The following is an 18,460-nucleotide window of genomic DNA, read 5'->3' as shown; positions in this document are numbered from 1 at the left end:
ATCATCGAATCGCGAAGTCCAGACTGAATTCAGGGGTAACAACCCGTATAATAATACATCTTCGCGCTCTGAGCGGTGAAAGACAGTTTTAGTAGGGCAAGTAGTGGTAAAAATGCGAGAGGCCGCAAGAGTACGCTATTTTCGACTGTGACAAAAGAACAGTATTGCAATTCTTTCTTGTACCAGAAGACCGTATAATAAGTATAATAATTTAATCGACGTTTTATAAAAGTGTAGCGTCGCCTGTAGTGATAAAACGCAGTAAATGGAGTAAGCGTTTGGAACTTTGCGAACTTTTCAAGAGTGTGAACCATCTAAAACTTTCCGGGGAACGAGACAACAAAGAAACACGGATACCTATACACGGAGAATCAGTGGAGCTACCTTGCTAGAAGAAAAGGAAGATGTTCAACGGACAGTCATCAGAAAGGAGGTAAAGTGGCAAACATTTCATTAACTGAATTTGAGTGCAGTGCGCGATAAAGCTAAAATTCCAAATGACACACCCTCGAATTAAGGTAATTTATAATTTGAGTAAAATTAAATTTCCTCCCTTTTGTTTTGCAAAATAAATGTAATTATTGATGTTAAAGAAAAGGCCAACTTATATTCTTGTGTTAGGTGAAGTATAAAATATTTTCAATCAACCTGTAAATTCAATCAGAGTTAAATACAATTCTGCAATTAATATAAAGTTGATATTCTATAAACAACATTTATCATTCAACATCGTGATAACTGTATTTATATTTGTAACTTTCATTTTATCGTTCATTTCAATTATTAAAGTAACTAAATGAAGAATGAAGTTTTCATTAACCAAAATTTATTGTTGAGCAAATAAAGAGTTAAAAGAGTTATGGTACAGGTAACTTCAGATGGAAAGCTAGCAGCAAACGGAGGCTCGACAGAAGCCCGAGGCCACGAAACCCTGAGATAAGAGTAAGTAATATTTTAACTTTAAAGCTTCAGTGATATTTTCACATTTATTACACATACGCTTCCACCCAGCGCGGCCCATATCTTTTACAAAAGCTTGGTTAGTTATTATATTTATATGATGTTTAAATTTCAAATTAATGTCAAACCAAACACCTAAATCTCGTATAATTTCCTTTCTTTCTAACGTCTGATTTCCAATGGTATATTCAAATATTGTGCGTTCGAAAAGCCAAAGAAATTAATAATTAATTCTGTTTAACCAAATCCAGTTTTTCGAGTAAGCCATGAAGTATTATAACAACCGGAGGAAGGCAGATATCTCTTCATAACGTCCAGCAGTAAACGCAGACTGCTTCTATCTGTTGTATGCCTTCCATGGAAATGGTCCACTTAACACCTGAGTTTTAAAAATTAAATTTCAAAATAATTTTGACCCTCAGAGGGGTTAATGCTTTCCTCTTGAACTTCTTAAATGATGTCATTAAATTTTATGTTAGACATATTTTCAACATAGATAAAAGTATAAATACTTAGAAGCATTTTTTGTTATTATCAAGGAATAACAAAAGGTTATTATGATACGTAGATTACTAATAATAGAAAGGGCCTTGAAACTATCTATCTCGAATTTCGTGTTAATAACATGCATAATTTAACACCTAAAATTGACTTGATTGTATTCACTTAATGTTGAGTGCTTAGACGATCCACCATAATCTTGTAAAGCAAATTAATGAGCAGTTACAAAGGTTTAAGTATTTACAGTTATTTGGATATTACGATTTTAGAAAGAGTAATACCCTTATCTATGCTACAATGATTCAGCTTAAAATAGCAATTTGTAAGCTTTACTAGCCAATGCTCTAGCTGCACCTGCTACCAGAAGTCAATGTCACTGAAAATGTTTATCCTTTTATCCGTTTTCAGATACTGCAGAATCAAAATCTGATATTAGCAATGGTGGCTCTTACGGCAAGTCATGTCGCTAAAAGTTAACTTTTTATCGCTACAAGCTACGTTAATCAGTATATATATATTTTATTGCTAGAAGCTATATACAAGAATCTTATGGTATTAAAATGTATGGTTTCCCTCAAACACTGCCTTTAGGTGTTACCATATTAATTAGACGCGAATTGAAATAATCTTTAATGGTAAGCAACTAATGGTAATATAATTTCTTAGGATGTATATAAAGAGGTAAAATGCCTCTTTTCTGAAGAGAAATGTTTAAACTTGATATTTCAATATTGTACTACTGGAAAACTAAGAAAAAAGTATTTTTTGTCTAGATAATTGATTGACGGATTAAATTTAATATCTCTTTTCAGTACAGAAGCTATAGGATACGCGGACCTGCAGTTTAAGGTGGAATCCGAACGATTATATGCGCACAATGCTCTCCAACCAAAAATTAAACCAGGGATCATGCGCGCTAGGCAACAGGCCAGAGGGAGTGCGCTTTTTCCTATAGTTAACAATAATTAATATTTACTGCGCAGATATTAACCTTTCTTAATATTTTAATTATTGAAAGCAACTTGAACTCAATGTTACTGTCTCAAAGTTTGCATAAGGTAAAAAACAGTTTAAACGTAGATGGCAAATACATGATGTCGGACTAATCAGACCGTTTTGGTCTCTGTGACGTGGAAATATATTTTAGATAGTACTCTATGCATTATTTCTTCATGTTCAACAGCCATTATGCTAAGACTTTTAAGGTATGATACATGTGTTACATTACGCAGTTAAAACACTTTAGACTTCCAGACTATCCTATGCGTAAGTATTTGAAGTCGTACAGAATAGCTATGCAGGGGTGCCCACAAGAGGGGGCTATGACGCAAACTGCGTCATTGAAATATTTGGGGGGGTTAAAATCTATATAAATATGTTTGAGGGGGTATACAAATTAATCGAAAAGTTTTTTTTTTCATTGAAGAACACCTACGGATAGACAAGTGAGGGGGGGGTCCGTCATGGACATGAGGGGGGGAGAACCACTGAGCTATGTCAATGTGTACATTTGCTTGTCGACACATGTCAGGAGCGAGAAGCACTATTTTTTTATGCATTCAGTGTAGCAATAATAGATTCCAACTCTTACTTTATTATAGAGACCGCAAGTACTCTTGAAACTTGGGGCTCTACATCAATCATAGTCAGATCTGCTTTGCACCAAGTGTAATGCACCTGAAGGTACAATACGTGGAACTGCCTTCTAAAGGCACACTTGAGAAAACGTGAAACAGCGGCAGTGCACCAGCAATGTTGCCAAACTTGAAAGACGTGGTGAATGGGCGAGAAAAAACACTACTTAAAGAACAATAACACGAACATTAACAATTATTGAATTAAACGATAACAATAATACTAGCAAAAGTCTAAAATAATGACAGCAAGAATAGCAACAAAAATAAACAAAACGAAACTAAGCGGCAATCCTACAACATCACTGTACCCTCTCTCCGTATAGCATGAGAAACGATACTGACAAAATTTTATGGATGCGGGTTGACGATCGGCATACACCTTCACGTTCTTTTGAATGCTGAAAATGGTAGATCTAGGTCAAGCTTCACGACTCCATGCGATCACTATAGGATATTACAACCGGAGGTGGTAGAAATCTATATTTCAGGCTCCAGTCTTGATTCACACAGAACGAAATCGGCAAAAGGATGCGTGAAACGCTCAATTGATATGCATTTAGAATCTCTTTAAATGTCCCTAACTTTGTGAAAATTAAATCTTATGATCTGTAGGGTAAAATTTTAACAGTTAATACTCAATTATCATTTAATGAGTTGATTTTGAGTTTAATGCCCCTTTGAGCAGCGAGGCTATGTGATCTACTGATGAACGTGGAATCCGAACCACATAAGCTCCTGCTGGGAATCAAACCCAGGTCCCCCTCAAATTTTAATTTAATTTATATTGAATTGAAATATAACGCAAGTTATTTTTAAAATAAGGGACAATTAACTATATATGAACAAGAAATAAGTAAAATTCACATCATTAACATTTCATTCATTAATAACGGAAAGCAGATAAGGGAAAAATGATACCTAATAATAACCAAGGAGCCAATAGATGTTTTAAAAAAAATATAAGAACCGACTTAGGAAAGCACTAAAATGCAAAAAATAATAAAAATACTAAGACGGACGATAATAATGATTAAGTACTTAGAAGCAGAAAATAATTGATTATTATTATTATGTATAAAAAAACTGAATTCCTGCTAACAAACAAATTAATCCCTAATATGAAACAATTCGACGGTAATTATATAAAGCATTAATGTGCTTGGCTGTTTGGCATGATTTGAAAAAATACAAATAATAAATTATTCTCTGTATTTAATGATTTTATTCTTATTATTGTTTCATTTCTTGGCACTCATATTATATTGTGACTTTCAGTGGTTTTTTTTTTTAAAGTTGGTTCATATTTTTAAAAGTTTATATTTTTTGTTTTCTTTTATGCGTTTTTGAAGCCCAGTTATTTTTATTTTAAAATGTTTCTATTTTCTCCTTTTATATTGAATTTCTGAACTCATTTATTTTCCAAGTTTTTAATTTTTTCATTTTTTTCATTGCGCCACTAGTTTAGTTAGATACCTAAATTAATGGTAGAACTAACTTACTATAAAATGAGTCTCCGTACGAAACATGCGTGAAGAAATGCTGTTAAAATCATTGAAATTTTTATAACGGGAATAGTTCAGAATTAAAATTATGAATTAGATTTCTGCGCTTTCGGCATCTGTGGTCATGTTAGACCGTCACGTATGATTGATGAGGTCCCTCGGCGCCTACACTATCCGAGGAAAGGGAAGGAAGGAAGAGACTTGGGACCCGTATGTTAGATACCATCCCTGTAATTGCCCGGGGTGAATGAGGAAAATTCAGGAAAACCACACAGTCAGGGAGCTGATCTGAAAAAGCTTTTACACTTTTACGAAAGGGTGTCCTGACTTTGAATCGAACCTGGGACCGCTCTGAGAATAGTTTATTACATGACAGAAAATCGCATCAAAATATCGTATCGTCTAAAAAGTAGTCTTTTGCACATGAGATAGTGTTAGTATTCCGACGAAGAGTATATGCGTCCCAGAGGATCCGGCCTAACATCATTTGGCAGCTGACAGTGGAGGCTAGGAGATGTCTAAAAACTGTTCTAACTTTTAGAATCAGAGATAAGGTATTGCACCGTGAAAGTGAGTAAACTTAACTAAAATTGCGCAACAGTTTCAATTTTATTTCTGTAACCCTTTCCGCACATTACTTCCATGAAGCCGGTTTGTCCATACCGCATGAAACATGTATAGAACATTTGTATTAAAACAATGCGTGGGTCCATCGTAGGTTCTGAGAAAGTGGATCCGCACAATTGTGCGTGTTTTGAAGCCGTAGTGAGCGTGAAAAATGAAAAATTCTCGCTTGTGTAATACAGAAAAGTTACCAGTACGATTGTGCGAGCACGGGTGAAAAGGGATAAGAGCGCAAATGCTTCGCAGGTTCATAAAGAAATTTGCACTATTAATGGGTCAAAATACGTTATTCAAAACAACAGGCAAAAGATGGTTCATTCACTTTCGTTATGGAAATTTCGATGTCCGATGTGCTCCTCACAGTAGGCGACCAATCACAGAGAAAGTGGACATTATTCTGGCAAAAGTTGAGCAAGACCGCCTGGCAACAATGATGTTCTTAACCCTTGGTTATATGAAACCTACTTTACTTCTTTCAATTTTTGGTTGCAGCGTATTTTAGGATAAGTTTTCCTTATTTGGATGCAAGATTTTTTAAAAATTAATTAATTGATAAATTTATTATTATTATTATTATTATTATTATTATTATTATTATTATTATTATTATTATTATTATTATTATTATTATTATTTAAATATTTTGTACGTAAAAACCTTCCTTGGAAATACCATATTCAATTAGTAAAAACGACCCCGAAATATGAACAACGGTTCTGGAGGTATTGGAAACAGTCCTACAAACATACATACATTTATACAGATCAAACTGTCATGTGGGATCTTTTTTTTTTTTTTTTTTTTTTTTTTTAAGTCAGTTAAAGAAAAGATAGTGTAGATATTCAACACCATTCGGTTTGAATATGTGTAGTGATCATCAGAGGCTAGGATTACCGGACGTCCTTTTTTACCCGGACATATCCTGCTTTTCGGACCTTAGAAATGGTCCATGCGGATTTTAAGGAATATGGGAAAATTGTCTCTTTCTTGGGATTAATGATTAGATCTTCGGCTTCAGTGTCGTCTGTGCTTAATAATGCAGATGAAGATGATTGGCAAGATTTCACTTTGTATTTGTATTTGGCTGGTGACACTTGAGCAACTTTATTTATAAATTAACTAATAAAAATAACAGAGAGCAACTTTATTTATTTGGTCTAGGAATTAATTCGTGCGGGTGGACAAGAGATGGCGCAACGAACGGAGCGTCCCACAGTTCCGTGTATCCACACATGTGTTGCAAACCCCTGTCATCGCGTATCGTTCGTAGTATAGGGCAGTGGATTAAAGCGTCAACAACACCAGTTTGTAGTTAAGTGAACATGGCGCAATTTGTGCCTGATAAAGTGTTTTTGCGGGGTGTCCTGCTGCATTACTTTAACATGCAGAAAAGTGCGACTGAAAGTCATCGTATTTTGGTGGAAGTGTATGGTGACCATGCTCTAGCTGAGCGAACGTGTCAGAAGTGGTTTGCACTGTTTAGAAGTGGTGATTTCGGCTTGGCAGACCAAGAGCGAGCTGGACAGCCAAAAAAATTTCAAGACGAAGAATTGACAGCATTGCTCGAGCAGGATTCGTGTCAAACGCAGGAACAACTTGCAGCAGCATTAGAAGTTGATCAAACAACAGTCTCCAAACGCTTGAAAGCCATGGGAATGATTCAAAAGATGTCACATTGGGTTCCACATGAATTGAAAGACAGAGACGTTGAAAGACGAAAAACCATTTGCGAATTGCTGCTTCAACGACAGAGCAGAAAGGGGTTTCTGCATCGAATTACGGGTGATGAGAAGTGGATCCATTACGAGAACCCTAAACGAAAAAAGGCCTGGGTGAAACCAGGTGAACCAGGTCCATCACAACCAAAACGAGATATTCACTGTGCAAAGGTTATGCTGTGCATATGGTGGGATATGAAAGGTGTGGTGTACTATGAGCTGCTGCAACCGGGTGAAACTATGAATGGAGAACGTTATCGACGACAATTAATGCGTTTGAAGCAAGCTCTGGCCAGAACACGACCAGAATGGGAGAACAGACATGATAAACTTATTGTTCAACATGATAACGCTCGCCCACATGTCGCAAAACCGGTCAAAACCTATTGAGAAAATGTCGGATGGGAAGTTTTACCCCACCCGCCGTATTCACCAGACGTTGCTCCTTCGGACTACTACTTGTTCGATTGCATGAACAACGATTTGATTGGACAGCGGTTTACTTCTTCAGAAGATATCGAAACATGGGTCTCTGACTGGATCGCTTCCAAGGATGAGGACTTCTTTCGCCACGGAATCCGTACATTGCCTGACAGATGGGCGAAAGTGGTGGCTAGCGATGGACAATATTTTTCTTAAGGTATTTATGTATTTTGTGTTTGTACTACAGCTTCAATGTGTGCGTACCAACCGCACGAATTAATTCCTAGACCAAATATAAATTAACTAATAAAAATAACATAAATTATTTTAATGTGACTCTAATATAAAGTCTTCTGCCAATAGTATAATTTAATAATTAAAATTATGAGAATGGTAATAATACACAACACAAAAATTTAGTATGGGATGAGATACTACATATATAGGCATAAATTCCAATTGAAAAATATACAACAGATGTTGACGTGACCCACTACATTAACATCTCTGTAATAGGTATTGTGAAAGATTAGATGTATAAATTCTGTTCTCTTGCTATGATATTATGAGATTTCTGGAGTAATACATACCTATATCTATCTATCTGTCTAAAACTGTCCTCTTTTTTTAAAGTATGTAATATGCTTTTCTGTCAGCAACCAATAAATTAGCGAGAGCCAATCTTAAAAGAACGTACAGAATGAAAATAACATGCTAGTCTTTTAACTTTGCGAAAATTACTAGAACCGTATCGTGCAAAAAAAGACTTAATTTTAAAACTTTGTAAGACATTGAGAAGGAATTACTCTTTCAATTCTCATCATGCAAAGAAATTGAAATAAATTCTCATTGAATATTCCGATTTCCACGCATGATCAAAATTAAAATAAACCTGACTTCTGTTTAATTGTTATATATATATATACTTATCAGCTATAAAGGTCCTATACTTCTGTAAACAACATGTAAATCGATATAGTGTATTAGAATTTCCATCAGAAGTTGTCATGAAGAAGAGTTTTGGTTTGGAGTTGTGTCTCTCGCAATAATTGGAATCTTATAGTGGACGCGTCACTTCTCTCCAAATAAACTTATTCATTACTCTCCTCTGCCCTCAAACTGAAATCAACACAAAGAAGAAAAACCAGTGGTGTAAAGCTTTGAAATGGTCTATTTGGCAATGAAAATGGAGTTGACTTATTAAAAAATATCGTTAAAATACAGTATATTATGGTTAAGAAGGCAATAATTGCATCTCAGTATACATGTATATAGATGTCCTGGATATGTATTTGCACATTCTCAGTTTATTGCGAAGAATTTCATTATTCCAAAAGATGATGAGTTTACAAACAGGTACCTACTTAAAACATTCAAATAACAAAGTAAATTAGGCATTTATTTAATTGGTTTTCTATTGTTATGTACTGACCGATAATGATCTATGATGTTATTATGAAAAGAATAAAGTATTGTACTATCAGTATTGAACTGGAAAATAATTTCTAGTTTTATTACTGACAAGAATGCGTTTATAGTGGGAAGACGTCTGTGACAAAACTGGCATTAAGTGTATAACTTTCGACATTGTGTATCTAAAACAAACATGTTCTAGATCTCATTTTGCATTTCATTAGGTGTTTTTTTATGTCTTCCTATAATGCGTATATTTAAAGGAAAAGGAAAGGCAAGAGTGATCTACTCTAAACGAAGGGAGAATGTATGTAAGTTGAATTATACTTTTAAGATTCATGTAACCAATCATTTTTCTTTTTTCAATACATAGCAAATTTCAAAGAGATTTTCAGGTTGTGTTATTATTTGGTACTTGACAAGTATTTTTTTTTTTTCGCGTTCTTGATATTGCCAAAGAATATGTCTTGAAACAAATTATTACATCGTAGGCTTACGTGACAAAATAAGAAAGAACAAAACTTCCCAAAAAGTATTGATTAGTTTATTTAGCATTATTTAAAGGTACTTGACAATTACACAGAGAAATTTCAATATTGTTTGTAAAAGTTTGCCATCCGTTTTCAGCATCAAAGCTATGTAAAATGTGGGTGTACAATCAACAGGCAAAGTAATTCCCTCCCCCTGACTTCTGTAACTCCATTAGGTCGAGACTCATACTTTTGGTGTGGCCCCGCGTAGCGTAGTTGCTAACGCTCTCATCTTTTGTACGAGCGATCGCAGGTTCAATTCCCGGTGGGGACACTCGGTCGAAAAAGAGTAAGAGCTTTTTCAGGCCATCCATTCTAAGTGAGGTTTTCCTGGGTTTTCCTTATTCACACCAAGTAAATACCGAGATGGTACCTAACATATAGACCCCAGTGCCGCTTCCTTCCTTTCCTTTCCTCGGGTAGTGTAGTCGCTGAGGAACGTCATCGTTCATACACGTGACGGGCTAACATGGCCATAGATGCTGAAAGCCCAGAAATCTACTCTGGAGCACTGAATCAGGTTTTTAGTGTGTACATGACACTCCTAAAATTGATCAATTTTAAGACTTATCTTTATTATCTGGAGCGTGTTGTCCAATAAGTGCCATATATCAATAATATTATAGTAGTGATAATGTATTATTTTACTACAAACGGCATGTGAGAAGAAAGATAGAAACACTGATCATATATGAGTTAGGAAATGGTTGAAATTAACTGGAAAATATCAATTCTGGGACAAATGGAAAAAATAAGTTTGTAAATCTTTGTTTTCCATTTAACGACATACTAAAATCTCCTGTTATTTTCGTAAATCAAACATCTTTCCTTCTCCATAGGTGAAGACTACGTATGAGTATAGATTAAAATTCAAATTGAAGCATATTAAAAATGTTGGAACTATTGGGATTCAAATTCTGACCTGGATATAAATCGAATCCGATAACTATCTAACTACGCCAGTTACTTCCTTCATGTTGCAAAAAACTATTAGCTAGTTGAAAACCTTTCATATAAGAGTAGTCCAGACACTAAGATGTGTTTGAAGAGACGGTCATCAGTTGAGTTACACATTTTTTTTTTAAATTTAGAAACAGATCAGATAGACCTACTTTAATGAGCAAAATATGTCGAAACGTTTTTTAAGTTGAGGCTGAGTTTTTAATGTTGATCCCGCAGCATAGGACGAAGAAAAGATGGCAGACGTTGTTTTGTAATTCCCTAAATTGTACCAAGACATGCAAAAGTACTAGTTAGGTTTCGAAATATTTTAAAATAAAATATTTTTGGCAAATGTATGTCCTTCTGAACTAGTAATTTAATTTGTCAGATTTTCATGAAGGACTTGTAGGGGCTTTGCTAACTTTATTTCTGGAAATGTGAAAATTCTGCAATATATATAAAACAATAAAAAGTTGTGGTAAAATTTCATTCAGTGCTTAAGCCCGGAAGCCATCCTCTTAAATATGCCACCCCATAGACTACAATATTAAATAACTTGCGTTGATTCAAGTAGCAAATGATGCATTAATTAAATGCAGTATTGTACTTACTTTAAGGTGAGAGGTGTAAGTAACAAACGATTATCCAGAAATTTGATAGCTAACTGTAAGAATACACTTTCTTTTTCTCTACCTCCATTTTCATTTGTTTAATAATAATAATAATAATAATAATAATAATAATAATAATAATAATAATAATAATAATAATTATAATAATAATAATAATAATAGAATACTTTCCGCCTACTTTTGTTTATACACTCATTCCTTCTTGTTAAATTAATGAACAACAACCAAAATAAACTACTATGTCTGCATGCACGTAAATTCAACTTTAAACAGTGTTAGAAATACAACTAAGAAAGTTCTTTAAAATAAATAGATTTGATATTTTTTTATGTTTAACTCAATAAGGAAAATAGAATTCTGACTGTAACTTTAAACATTTTATGATACATTAAATGTTATTTGTGTTATTAGTTTGTCGGGCATACCCTACTTGTGGGATTACGCCTCGCTACTGAGCATATAGGAATATTTTAAATAAATTATGGTTCTTAGTTAATACAGAAAGTAATAAAAATGATATTTAAACTATCTATCTGTATACTTACCCTCTATTATTGTTTTATAATTAATAAACTGTAAAATAAGTTTGTACTAGTGTACTTCTGCAGTTAGGCCTACCCCAAGAAGTTATACCAATGTGAATAAAGTACGGTAGTTTTGCATTGATCAATTATGATATAGCAAAATTTTTATTAAAAGAACTGGATATAATTCCCTATATTTCGTCGCCTAAAGTGCATTGAAATCAACATATTAGTCAGTTGAAGTGAAATGACGAACGCAAAAGAGGGCGCGGGAGCATGAGCCCCATTAATGCAAAATATAATTATGTTAGTGTTACTTCAAGGACACGAACCGGCAAGAGTATTATATCCATTAATATACTATATCTGTTAATATAATTTCTGCAGATATATTTTCTATGGAAAAAGTAGAACCAAGCGTCTCAAATTGAACTACATAGAGCAGCGTTTCCCGACCTTTTTCAACTTGCGGTACACTACGGGTGTTACTTGGATTCTCGCAGCACACTTATAGATATTATTATTTGTTCCCGCCGGGAGCTCATGTGGTTCGGATTCCACGTTAATTAGTAGGCCCACGTCTCACATAGCCTCGCTGCTGAAAGGGACGCTAAACTGAAATTCAATTCATTATTATTTGTAAATATAAAACAGTGATATTTTTCTGTGATTATTGATCTTATCTCAGAGAAGAAAACTCTATCACTGTTTTTTCCCTGTGGTAAATCATTATGCTTATTTTTCATTCTAATGTAAAAGTAGAAAATAATTGCAATGAAAAATTGGACTCATGTTTTTAAAAATATGCTTTTTTTAAAATACTGTATCCAACCTTTTACTAAGAAGGAAGATCAGTAAATAACGAACGAACAAACAAATCTCTTTTTCTTTTAAAACACAAACGGAGGTAATTTGTCGAAAGGATTGAATGATATTTTAAATTTTCAAGTTACGAAATAGTCTGCAACAATAAGAAGCAATAATGGTCATAACAATAATAACCATTTTTTTCCACATTAGAAATGTACAGAACAGTAACCCGGTATGGAACTTAAAATTGTAGATTCACAGTAGAGGTTCATAGTATGTAAAATGCGAATATACATTTCCCCTAGGTTTTGCAATTTGATTGCTATAAAATTAATAATTTTGTTTCGATTCCTCGCGGCACACCAGCAGCCCATTCACGGCACACCAGTGTGCCGCGGCACATCGGTTGGGAAACGCTGACATGGAGGTTTGTTTAACATCAGAATTATACAGAATTTTTATATAAGCCGTCAAATGGGAGTAAAAATACCTTAAGTTATGACAAAAAAACATGAAATTTTCTCCATCCACCTCGTTTCAAAATTTCTTTGGTATCAGAAACATTGAGCTAAAAGCATTTTGTATATACATGTAGATGAACAATCTTATGCTTCATCCGTTCATAGCAAGAGTCCGTATTTGATTTCCACTCGAACCAAAATTCACACGCGCACAAAAGAAAAGAAAAATGGACAGGAAGTATACAGAATTCAACATTTTACACGAGGTAGAAAAATAAAGTAACGGCAATAAATAGCTGTTTTGTAAATTTTCCTAAATTTATACACTGCCAGTTTGAACTTCTAAGCCCTTCTTTTGTCCATCATACGTAAGTTCTTAAATTGCTGTTTTCAAAACGAACTGCTTCCAATTTTGATATGTTCTTCGCACAAGCAACATGTGTCTACCTGTGGTCTATAAAACCTTTCATTAAAATTATCTGTAAAGCTTTTCTGTTGGAAGCAACAGTAGTGGCAGGACACTTAGCTTAAGCACAGCTGAATGGCAACGCGTCTGAGTTATAGGAAATTCACTGATTTGAGGATGAATTTTCAGAAGTTCCTCGTCGATTTCTTTAAAGACCAGGGATAAGTTCCCCGTTGGTTCTGTGGTTCTAACCTGCTACAAGTATTTTACGATTATATGTAAAGATGAGACTCATGCTTGAAGGTAAATTCCAGTGGATAATTTTTGAGAAAATCGTTTAAATTAATTTTTAAGGCTCTAAATGTATGTCGCTTTATGCGATTACAGCTTTTATTCTGCTGGAATAGATTGTTTATTTGTATACTGTATAGATTCTATATGAATAAAATACGCTGTTGACTGGATAATTGTGCGTGTCAGTGTGTTTCGACAGTGACACACACAATTCTAATAATTACATAGATATTCCTAACAGTTACACACACACACACACAAGCAGATACATTACTTGTAATTATCAAAGAATTAGGCAGAAAGAGAGAGTGAGGTGAAAATCATTAAATTGTCAGTTGCTGGCGTGTTCTAGTAGTTAAAATACCGAATTTCCACTAAGCAGACTACGGTTCGACTCTTACCCATACCAGATACTTTGTTTTTAAATTGGTTTTGCCACTTGGAAAAATATTGAAGAACAATAGAAAACTTAAGCATGCGAGGTATCATTAAATTTCTCTGTTGTGGACAGCCTTTTTTTCTACTTACCGTACTTCAATTTCATTTTCAGCGAACTTATAAAGTTCGTTACTGAATTCTCTATGTCTGTCTGCCTGTCTGTCCGTCTGTCTGCCTGTCTGTCCGTCTGCCGATTTGCGAAGTTTTCAATTTTGAGCCCTCCATTCGATAGAGCATCAAAAAGTATCAGAGAAAGTGATTACATTTTTCGCGTCGCTCTTACCGTTCCCGAGATATCTGCCAAGAAAGGTCCAATTTCGAGATATTTAAGGAACCATATGTTGGGAACTGTAAGTTATAGAGAGATATTTTGCGAATTTTTCTATTTTGAGACCTCCATTTTAAGCATGTGTCTTCTTAAAACAACATTTAAACAGGTTTAGAACGTTTAAACAGGTTTCCTCCTTCGTATAAACTAAACACTTTCTTATCGCTCCCGATTACACGGTTCCAGAAGTCTTATGGTTTGTTGGAAGTTCCTTCTGGCAATGCTCTTGGAGCATTCTCACTGGTTTGTATATGTAACTGCTGGAAATTTGCAGTCCGGGCCCGATCTTCCGTGGCCCGCGCATAAATACGAACCTGATGAGACGTATGCATTTTGTTTTTTGAATATTGCACCATTATAAGGTTTTCAGATTTTCTTCAACGAATCCGGGAATGTTTTCCAACTTTAGGCACGGAGCAAACGGAATTTGTTCCTAGGGAGTTTTGTAAGTATGGAGACTATTTTCAAGAGACGAGGATGTCTGGCGACAATAACCTATTATTCGTTGACAAGTTTTGAACGTGTGCAAGATAAGAAACCAGCCATTATATGCCATTGTTCTCATATGTCGTTGAAATAGAAAAAAGTGATACAGTTGGTTGAAAATATTGCTCCACTATTGTTCTTTCCTATAATCATAATTGTTGTGTAGAAAATAGGTATTTATCAGTTTTGTTATCTACGGCACGACTTACGACTGAAGACGATTTTTTTAAAGATAGAATACAGAAGCCTAACGAAAACGGTCATGGGATTCATATTCTTCTTCTTCTTCTTTTTTTTTTTTTTTATCTAACGTGACGCTTCTTCAAATGAATTGATATAGAATAATTAAAGCCTGTTGCATAACACAGTGCATTTTTTTTCTTTTATCATGTTTCGCCATAAATTACGTCGTTTATATTAGTTAAGAGTGAAAGACAAGAAAGTAAAATATTAAATCCTTAATTAACTTCAAGAATGAAGTGACAAATATTTCCTGATGTCGCAATACAATCATTAGCGCTTGAGAATTTACTACTTCTGTTGCATTTACTAGCAATCCATAATGGTAAGTAACTAGATGTATCATTCTACGTACGCTACATCAGTCTTCAGATAATTTTGTTTGATGGTGCTAAATGAATATATTTCGTATCAAGTCACGAAAATTCTCTATAAAATTTGTCTTCTTATTTAGCGTTTAGAAGACAAGGGTGTCTAGCTTTAGCGTTAGGGTCAATCCATCTGAAGTGGTCCAGAAATGGCGAAAACGGTTGCTCGACCATTTCCGAAAATCATAGAAATTGGCGTGTGATGAGACTTGTGTATGAGAAGGTCAATAACATCATTTACGTTGTCGTGTGTACAAGTGTTCCTGAATGGCGGCCATCTTTGTTGTCGGTGGAGTGTCATTTTTTTGCATTTGCAAGCGTTTACGAAAACTAAAGTTACTCAGGACGTAGGAATCACACAAACACCAAACAAAAACGAATGTTTAGAGGAGACACTGAGAGAGACGGAGAATGTATACTCTTGCTTCTAAATAAATATACAGGGCTGCAAACCAATACATCAAATCACCAGAAAAAGTACTGAAAATTACACTTTTAAAGGGGCTCTATTTTTGAATGGCATAAAGTGGGGGTTCATAAGTTTTGTGCTGAATACTATTGCATGTAAAGAGTCTGCATAAATATCCACACCTATGATACTACTGACACCATATATTAATGGGGGCCCGAGAGTTTAAGTTTGTGATTTTGATGTCATGTTTGGAGCGTAATATCTCAGGAAGGCAAAGTGCTAAAAATTGCTGCTTAGACCACAAAGTAATTCTGTATGTGAATAAATTACTTTAAAAAAATCATGACTGATATTGCACGGAGAAAAAAGTGAGGCCATGGTAAAAACGCGAAGAAAGCAGGTGCGTGACCATGGTCATAGCTCGGAAAAATTTAAATGTTTTGATATGTTTCTTGCTAGATCACAAAAACTACGCATGGTTCAGCAATTAGGCCCGCTTTTGTTTGTGTTCAGTTGTGCAAAAGCTCCCAATTGGCGTTTCTTCCGTCTTTCTAGCTCCATTATCATTGCCACGTTCAAATGGTAAGGGAACGCAGCCGCCAACGTTACAGGCTTTTAGAGGAATGTGTGTTGCGAAATATGGTATAGAATTTGTAGTCTGTGTAATTTCTGCATTTCTAGACTTAGTGTAATTTGTGCTATGTTTAATAAGAGTTTATAGTGCTCTCTAGGGGTTGCAGTTATGCCTTTCTTGTCTAAAGTCTACAATAGGTCATACTCTTTTTATAGCGGTTACAGCGTTCTGGAGGGCCATGTATTAAATCACAAAGATGGTATTTGAACTGACGTTTCCAAGGAATGGAACAGGTGCAATGTCCAGGAGTATGGCGGAAGCAATATTGTTTCCACGTGAGGCTTATGACCGTTGTCCCGTAACAGGAGGACAGGCTTCAGATTTTTGACCAGCTGGTAGTAGTGCACCAAACACACAGAGTGAACGAGTAATATGTTATATAGGGTACGAAAAATAGGTCATAGTCTTGTATAATGTTGCTTCAAAAACACCGCCGCCAATATCTTTCTCATTCTTCTATGTTCGTAGTCTGCTGTGTTGTGTATACAGAACCGGAACTAGTAGTGGAACTTGAATCGGAACAGTAGTCGGAACCAGAACTGGAACAGGAATCTGAACTGGATCATGAACCGGAACAGTTTTCGCATGCGTGTAATTTCTACTAAATTGAAACTACCCATGCGTCACCAAGTGCTCCGTAAGCCAAGTGTGTGGTGTGCGAGAGAGAGAGAGAGAGGAGCTGTCACTCGTTGCCAAATAGGACTTTGACCCCTAAATGTTGAAAAAATCATCTCTTTGTATGTAACTTGGTGCGCTGATTACGAATTTGAAACAACCGGTTCGCTACGAGGTAATCTTGACCCATAAAACCCAACTTCCGGTCACAATTTTTGATATTTCGAATTCGACATTACAAGATTTATATCGATGTCATATACGCTGATCACGAATTTGAAACCGCCGAGTCGTTACGAGATCATCTTGACCCATAAAACCGCAGTTCCGGTCATGGTTTTTGAGATTTCGAATTCGACACCACCAAATTATTACCAATGTCATATGCGCTGATCACGAATTTGAGGGTCTCAGAATTGTCACTCATTTGCCAAATAGGAGTTTGACCCATAAAACCCCACTTCCGGTCACGAGTTTTGAGATTTCGAATTCAATACCACCAAATTAATATTGATATCATATGCGCTGATTACGAATCTGAAACCGCCGAGTCGTTACGAGGTCATCTTGACACGTAAAACCCCATTTCCGGGAACGACTTTTGAGATCTCGAATTCGATACCACCAAATTAGTACCAATGTCATATACGCTGATCACGAATCTGAAACCCCCGAGTCGCTATGAGGTCAACTTGTTCCATAAAACTCTACTTCCGGTCACGATTTGTGAGATTTCGAATTCAATACCACCAAATTAATACCGATGTCATATACACCGAGCACGAATTTGAGGGCCCCAGATCTGTCACTCGTTGCCAAATAGGACTTTGAGCCCTAAATTTTGACTCTCTTAAAAGAGAACAAATCCACCTCTGCTATGTTATCTATGTGCTAGAATATATGCTCTGTTAAATAGCGATAGGAAAAGATAGCGAGGTTTTGGGGCTGGTAAATACGGTCCATGCGAAAATATACCGTAGCCTTGTAAAATCTCTGCATGTAAAGATTAAAAGATTGTAATGTTACTTAGGTGTTCAAAAGTTGATTATTCTCTTTTATTAGCTCTTCTATGTGCGTAGTCTGCTCCCGTTGCTGCTGCTTTGTGTTATCGGCACCGGAACTGGAACAGGAGTCGGAATCAGAACTATACTTTTTCTGCGCATGCGTGTAATTAATACGAAATTGGAACTTTAATTTTACTCCGCATGCGCCATCAAGTGCTCCGTAAATTGTGTATGTGTGTGTGTGTTTTAATTTCTGCTTCACTATTTTCAGCGTAAAAGAGTGAACGAGTAAAACGGGGCAGGCTTTGCATGTTATTTAGGAAAAATGAAGAAATGCAGCCACTTTTTCATTTCTGCCAGTGGTCATAGGTTTCTACACTGGGAGTTGGAAAATGTGTTGCGTAGCCTTTCTTGTGTAATTTTAAAATGGCTGCTATGGTCGTAGTCGGCTGCAACTTCTCCTGTGTTGTGTATTCGGATCCACAACAGTTTGCTCATGATCCGGAACAGTTTGCTCATGCGCCACCAAGTGTTCCGTAAAGTGTGCGTGTGACAGAG

This window comes from Thermobia domestica, chromosome 3, assembly GCF_964235325.1.
Source record: "Thermobia domestica chromosome 3, izTheDome1.hap1.1, whole genome shotgun sequence".
NCBI classification, from domain to species: Eukaryota; Metazoa; Arthropoda; class Insecta; order Zygentoma; family Lepismatidae; genus Thermobia; species Thermobia domestica.
This window is presented reverse-complemented; position numbering follows the sequence as displayed.